The sequence below is a fragment of the Passer domesticus genome, chromosome 22 (genome assembly GCF_036417665.1).
Source record: "Passer domesticus isolate bPasDom1 chromosome 22, bPasDom1.hap1, whole genome shotgun sequence".
Taxonomy (NCBI): Eukaryota; Metazoa; Chordata; class Aves; order Passeriformes; family Passeridae; genus Passer; species Passer domesticus.
This window is the reverse complement of record NC_087495.1, coordinates 1,768,354-1,775,603: the sequence shown is the minus strand read 5'-3', so window position 1 is coordinate 1,775,603 and position 7,250 is coordinate 1,768,354.

Genomic DNA, 7,250 nt, shown 5'->3' with positions numbered 1-7,250 from the left:
CAGAGGGAATAAAGGATTTTGTGGAGGGAATAGGGAATTCTGAAGCGGGAATAAATAATTTTGCAAAGGAATAAGGAATTTTGTAAAGGAAAAAAGGAATTTTGCACAAGAAATAGGGAATAAAGCTTGGGTGGGTCTGGAAAGGACAAAAACAATTCCCAGCACGTCCAGGAACCTTTTAGGGGCAGAACATTCCAGGGAATCAATGGAGCTGTTCCATTTGGAACCGGGACTAAAAGCCTAATTCCAGCTTTTAATGGGCCGGGAGGAAAATGGGAAGCGACATAATGGGATGAGCTGGGAGCCGTAATGGGATGAGCTCTGAGCGGAAAAGCTCCGCTGAAAAGGGAGGGAAGAGCAATTAATGGGATCGTTTGGAGGGATTTGGGAGCTGGCTAATGGAAGTGTCAGGGCTCCCTTGCGATTGGAGGGAAATCTGACTTGTTTCTCCCAAAAAAAACGGCGGAGTCGGTGCATGGAACAGCAGGAGGAACTGGGAAAGCTGGGATTGGATCCACCCGAACTCCAGGTCTTCACGTGGGGGGAACATTTTGGGATAAATCCTTGGTTTTGGATGGATAATCATAATTTCTGACATTGTCTTCCCTGCTCTCCCATTCCAGCCTGGTTTTGGGAAAATTTGGGATAAATCACCATTTTTTGAAGGACAACCACAATTTTGACATTGTTCTTTGCTGCCCTCCAATTCCAGCCTGGTTTTTGGAATATTTTGGGATGTTTTGGGATAAATCCCCATTTTTTGAAGGATAATAATCAGTTTTGGCATTGTCCTTCCCTGCTCTCCCACTCCAGCTTGGATTTTGGAATATTTTGGGATGTTTTGGGATAAATCCCTGGTTTTTTGAAGGATAATAATCAGTTTTGGCATTGTCCTTTCCCTCACATTCCAGAGTGTCCCAGCTCGGCCTTGGCTCCAATTTTCCAACTCCTGCAGGGAATGGGATGAGGATCCTTGAGATACCCACTTCCAGGACTGGAATTTCACCTCCCCAAATCCCATCTCTGCAGGGAAATTGTGGATTCTCCAGGATGGATGGAATTTTGTTACGTTGGGAATTCTCCTCCCTCTTCTTCCTGGAGCATTTTCCCCCTCAGTCCACAAATTCACATCCCGGAACGGAATTTTCCATATTTTTTCCTCATTTCCCATTATTCCACCAATCCCTGGGAGATGCTGGGAAAGGACGTTGGAATCGCTTCCAGCCCCATTCCCATCCCAATTTCCCCCCTTGTGTTTTTTCCCTCCTCCATCCTCTTGGATTTCCTGGGAATGTCAAGTTCCCTTCTAGCTGCTGGATCAGCACAGGAAATTTAGATCCAGGTGGAGCCAATTTCTGTCCAGAACTTCCCAATTTTCCTTGTCCCAGAACATCCCTTGCTCCAACCACAAACTCACGATCCTCTCTTATTTTCCATCTTTTTCTCCCCTCTCTCCCTCATGGAATTGCTCATTCCAGGTGTTTCCAGGTGCTGGCAGGGAATAAACGCAGGGATCAGGAGTCGTTCCATTAAATTAAATTCCTCTGTTCCCATTATCAGCGGGAAAAGCACAGCTGAGGAGCTTTGGGAATGGGGAAATGTCCTTATCTGCAATTCCATATGTGCCAGGCGCTGGGAATTGGGAATTGGGAACTGGGAACTGGGAATTGCTCCCTGCTGAAGCCACCAAGCTTGGAAAAGGCCTCCAAAACGACCAAGTTTGGGAAAAGATGGGGATTTTTGTAGCACCAGACCCCCTCTTTGGGGTTATCCTGGGGATTTGCAGAGGAAAGAAGGAATTTTGCAGTGGAATAAGGAATTTTGTAAAGGAAAAAGGAATTTTGCACAAGGAATAAGGAATTTTGCAGAGGGTAGAAAGGATTTTGTGGAGGGAATAAAGAATTAATGGGATGGAGGGGTTGGCCCCCAGGGCTGGACAACACTTCTTGGCCCTCTGTCCATGTGGATGGAAAAACTGGGATCTGGAGCTCTGGAAGTGGCATTTGACCCCATGGAATGAGCCACAGAACTCTTGGATTCGATGCTCAGAGTGAAGAGGAATATTTTGGTTTAACCTTAAAAATCCCTTTCCAGAGCTGGAGTGCATCCCTGGGCATGGATCAGCAGCTCCTGGTGGATTCTGTCTGGGAATGACCTTGGAATGACCTTGTTTGGGATGCCCCAGGTCCCAGAAATGATGAGTTCATCCCCCAGCTCACGTTTATCCCAAAAAAGCTCCGGAGCATCAATTCCGTGTTCAGCCCTTGGAAAAGCTCCGCGATGACCTTGGGTGTCTCCCTCTCCTGCTCAGCCTCAGATTTTATTTAAGGGAAGAGAAAAAGGGGAAAATAATTTGGAAATAAACCAAATAATGGGATTGAAGCATCAGGAGGAGCCAATTATCCCATGGGATGCTCTTGGAATGCGATGAAGGCCCCACCCCAAACTGAGATCATCAATGACACTTCCTGGAAAACATCCTGGGAATTTTCCTGGCTGGGATGGGTTTTGTGCCATCCCCATGTCCCAAACTGGGATTGGGATGGGTTTTGTGCTGTCCCAAACTGGGATTGGGATGGGTTTAGTGTCATCCCAGACTGAGATTGGGATGGGTTTTGTGCCAGTCCCATTGTATTTGCTGGGAAAATGGGAAAAATAAATTCCAGTGAGCTTGGGAAGCTCTCGAGTAGAAGTAAAGCCTCGTTTGAGGCCATTTTCCCCCTGTTCCAAGTGGGATTTTTATGGGTTTTCCTGGATTTAGAGAGTTTTGAGGAAAAGGAAGATTTGGGATGAAATGTTATATTTTTTGGGAATAATTCCTCGTTAAGGGCTGGTCCCGCCCCATTGTGTGCCGGATCACTTCTCCCTTTCTTTGGGATTTGTTGGAGGGATTTTGTTGCACAAAATGCTCATAATCCCACAAAAAATATGGGAATTTTCATTATTGGAAGCAAAGACTGGAGACAAGGACACGCTGAACCACAGCAACACCAAACCTCTCGTTCTTCTCTTAATTAATTAATTTATCAGCATCGAGCTTTTCCCACCTTTCCCCTTCTCCAACGGATCTGCTGAGCGCTCCCCACCCCGCTCATCTCGTTCCCCCGGGATCCGCTCCTGCGCTGTCGCTTCCGTGAATCCTTCCCACCCTTCGCGGGTGCCGCCGTGTCCCCGAGCCGTCCCTGGTTGATTTTAAGGCTCCGTGACAGGTCAGGGACTGGATCGGTGGCGTTGATCCCGGGATTGCGGCGGAGCCGCCGCCGGAGCCACGGAAGTCACAGCGCATTAAGGGTGTGAGGAGGCCCCGTGGTGGCACCGGGGGATGATCCCGGCCCACAGATGATCCCAGCCGGGAGATGATCCCGGCCTGCAGATGATCCCGGCCCGCAGATGATCCCGGCCCGCAGATGATCCCGGCCCGCAGATGATCCCGGCCCACAGATGATCCTGGCCCACAGATGATCCCGGCCCGCAGATGATCCCGGCCCGCAGATGATCCTGGCCTGCAGATGATCCCGGCCCGCAGATGATCCCGGCCCACAGATGATCCTGGCCCACAGATGATCCCGGCCCGCAGATGATCCCGGCCCGCAGATGATCCCGGCCCGCAGATGATCCCGGCCTGCAGATGATCCCAGCTGGAAGATGATCCTGGCCCGCAGATGATCCTGCAGAGCCAAGGGCTAATTAACGAGGATTTCATGATTCCTGATGGCCAACCAGGGTGGGATAAGGCAGGAGAGGGATGAGTCTTCCCCGGATTTGGTGCCTGTGGGGATGATCCTGGTGCTGGAGCAGGTTGTGTGCGTTCCCACTGCGAGATCCGAGCCTTTGGGGCGCTGTTATCTCAAATCAATGTCCTCTTCCTCCCCCTTCCTGCTCCAACCTCTCCCTTTCCCCCTTCGGAGCGTGACACTCACGGATGAGTTGGGATTATCCAAACCCCGCCTCGGATGCTGAAGGTGAAGGTGAACCCACCTTGGGTTTCTCCTTTGATTGGGTGCCAGGACTGCCCAAAAAACCAATTCCTGCCTTCTCTCCCATCCTTTTCCTGCGAAATGCCTGGATCCCGCTGGCGTCTGCAGGGAGGAAGTCAACCGGAAGGGAGGAAAAGCTTGGACTTGCATCCAGAGCAGAAACCAAGCCCTGCTGGTGCCAGGCCTGGAGCTGTCTGCTCCCGTCACGGTGGGGGTTCGTTTTTGCAGCTTTTCCTGCCAAAACCACCCTAGGGCGGCTCCACTTGGATCCAGCTCCTTCCTGGGAGGCTGGGATCCCATCCAGGCCCTGCCGGGCGGCTTTGGGGTCTCTCGGAGCACAGAGGGATGATGAGGTTTCGCTCCAGCCGAGCCGAGCGCCAAAGCTCTCGTTAAAATTGAAGGCGCTTGGCAGAGTTTAAATCTGAAACTTGGACAAAGCCGCAGTTTTCTCCCCCCCAAAGTACAATCAATTCCTTTAGTCTATAAATATCCTCTATAAATAGCGACGGGAAGAGGTTTTAATATTTCCAAAGGCTCTTCTGGAGGAAGAAAAGCTGGAAAATTGGGGCTAAACCCCTTTTTTCCCCCATATTGGCTCAGCAAATGCAGCGCCGCACCCTCGAGCACCCCAGAAAAGCCTCTTGGCTCTGCTCCGAGAGCCTCCAGGAGATGGGTTTGGAAAAAGCTCGGGAATAAAGCGGGTTTTTATTCCCAGCCGGCTGTCTGGAAGAGGCCGAGTCCGTAATGGGGTCAATGACTCGGCCGCGCTTCCCCCGGGCTTGGCAAGAACCTGACAAATTGCTGAGCTGCCGCCCGCCTGCGCCGCTTTCCCGAGACCTCCGAGCGGGTCATTAGTGCCTAATTAGCGCCTAAACGCTCTCATTTGTCCTGCCCTTGTCAGCCCGGCCCGGGGAGATCCCGCTCGGCCTCCTCCTCCGCATTCCACAGGCTGGAGCGCGGAAAGGCGAGAAAAGCCATAAACCCGAGGGGCTTTGCGTTTCTGCTTCGCAAAGAGATTTAACCCCAGCCCAGCACGAGCTAAAGCCTGGCTCGGCTCTTCATTCCTAGACTTGGCCTTTTTTTTTTTCCCCTGAGCCCTGCTTGGCTCTTCCTTCCTAAAGCCTGACTTGGCCTTTTTTCCCAGAGCCCAATTTGGCCTTTCCTTCCTAAAGTCCAACTTGGCTCTTTCTTCCTTTCTAAATCCCCGTTTGCCTCTTCCTTTCCAGAGCCTGACTTGGCCTTTTCCTTCTAGAGCCCAGCTTGGCCCTTTCTTCCTAAAGCCTGTCTTGACTCCTTCCTTTCTAAATTCCCACTTGGTTCTTCCTTTCCAAAGCCCGACTTGGTGTTTTCCTCCTAAAGCCCAACTTGGCCTTTTCTTTCCAGAGCCTGACTTGACCTTTCCTTCCTAAAGCCCAGCTTGGGCTCTTTCTTCCTTTCTAAATCCCTGTTTGGCTTTTTCTTTCCAGAGCCAGATTTAGCCTTTCCTTCCTAAAGCTCGACTTGACCATGTCTTTCTAAAGCCCCACTTGGGTCCTTCTTTCCCAAACCCAACTCAGCTCTTCCTTCCTAAAGCCTGACTTGGCCTTTCCTTCCTGAAGCCCCCAGCAAGGCTTGGCCCATCTCCATGCCTCCTTCTCCTTCTTTTCCCAAGGAAACGATGGAATTCCCATCCCTGGAAGCGTTCACACCCTGTGGACGTGGCCCTCGGGGCTGTGTTCAGAGCTGGGTTCACGTTGGACCCCACGACCTTGGAGATCCTTCCCAACCTCCCCAATTCCACGATCCCTCTTCCCTCTGCTGGCTCGGGTGCCGCTGTCAGCTCCTCCTGCTGAAATCGCCTCCAGTTTAGGAATAAATTCCCAGGTTTTGTGTTATCGGGATGGCAAATCGAGTTTGGGGTGGGGTTGAAACATTCTGATGGTTTTTTCCCTTCTTTTTCCTCCGGATTTTTTTCCATCTCACTCAGAGCCCAACTCGGCATCGCCGGGTGACAATGTGATGACAGCGGCTCCGAAAAGAGGGGGAGGTGATGGATTCGTGCAGGGGGGGAGAAAAACGGGGAAGAGGAGGGAGGGAGGCAGGGAAGGAGGTCGGGAGGCAGCGAGGAGACGTGGAGATGCCACTTCGCTGCTCGCGCTCCCCGTGATTATCCCATCCCGGCTCCTCGGAGCTGGATCCTCCTCCCCTTCCCTGGGAGATGGGACTCGTGTCCTCCCCCGCTTCTCCTGGCTTTTCCCAGGGTTATTTTTATAGATTTTGTATTTTTTATATTTATACTTTTCCATAAATAAATCAGGAGCCATCCCAGCGCTGTGCGGTGTGAGGACGTGGAAGGAGCCACGTGGATCTGGGATTGTCCCTTCCCACGTTCCACCTGGAGCACAAAGAACGCCAGGGTGGCTCCAAAATTAAAGCAAAATGGGTCTTTTCCCTAAAATAATGTGGAGTTTTCCTCTTTTTTCCCCCAAGCTGTGGGTAAGACCTTGCAGGCTGAGTTCATTAGTTTTTAATTCATGTGCAGTTTGGGCTGGAACCCAGCTGTGTGAAAGGTCTTTTGGGATGCAGATTTTTGGGATGAGGGTTTCCATCCATGGAGGCAAAGCAGGCTGGGATTCGCGGTGGGATCCAGGGGTTGTTTTCCCTGTGGTTCCCTTGTGAATCAGTTGTCAGCTGTGCCCTGGCTCTAATCTCATCCCAGGCCCTTCCTTTGGATTTTGGGGATCTCCTCTCCCCAAACCCTGATCCATAGGTGTGCCTGCATCCCAAATTCCCAGCCAGAGGGAAAATCCTTCATGTCCAGCCTCCGCTCCTGTGGCACGTGGGGGTCGCAGAGGCCGGAGCTGCTCTCAGCCAGGTGAGAGCTGACAGAGAAACCCGGACAAATCCTGATTTTTATTATTTCCTTCTTTCCCCTCATTTCTGCCTCACCTTGAGCTCCCCCCCGGCTCTTCCCGAGGCAGCGGCACCTGGCTCCGGGATTATTTTTCCCATCCCTTTTTGGCAGCGCTCCCTCCTCCGGCACAAACGCAGCTCCTATAAATAACCACGGCTCGTGCTCGCTCCCCCTCCCTCCTTCCCTCGGATCCGTCTTCCTTTCTCCTTGTCTGTCCCTTTCTCCTGCCGGGAGGAGCTGCTGGAAAATCCAGGAGTGGGGGTTGAGCTCATCCATGTGCCCCTCATCCCTGGAACTGGCTGCACCCAAAGCATGTGGGGGAATTTTTAATTGGATTTCTGCAAACCTCCCCACCTGCCAATTTCCTCCCCAGCCCCTCC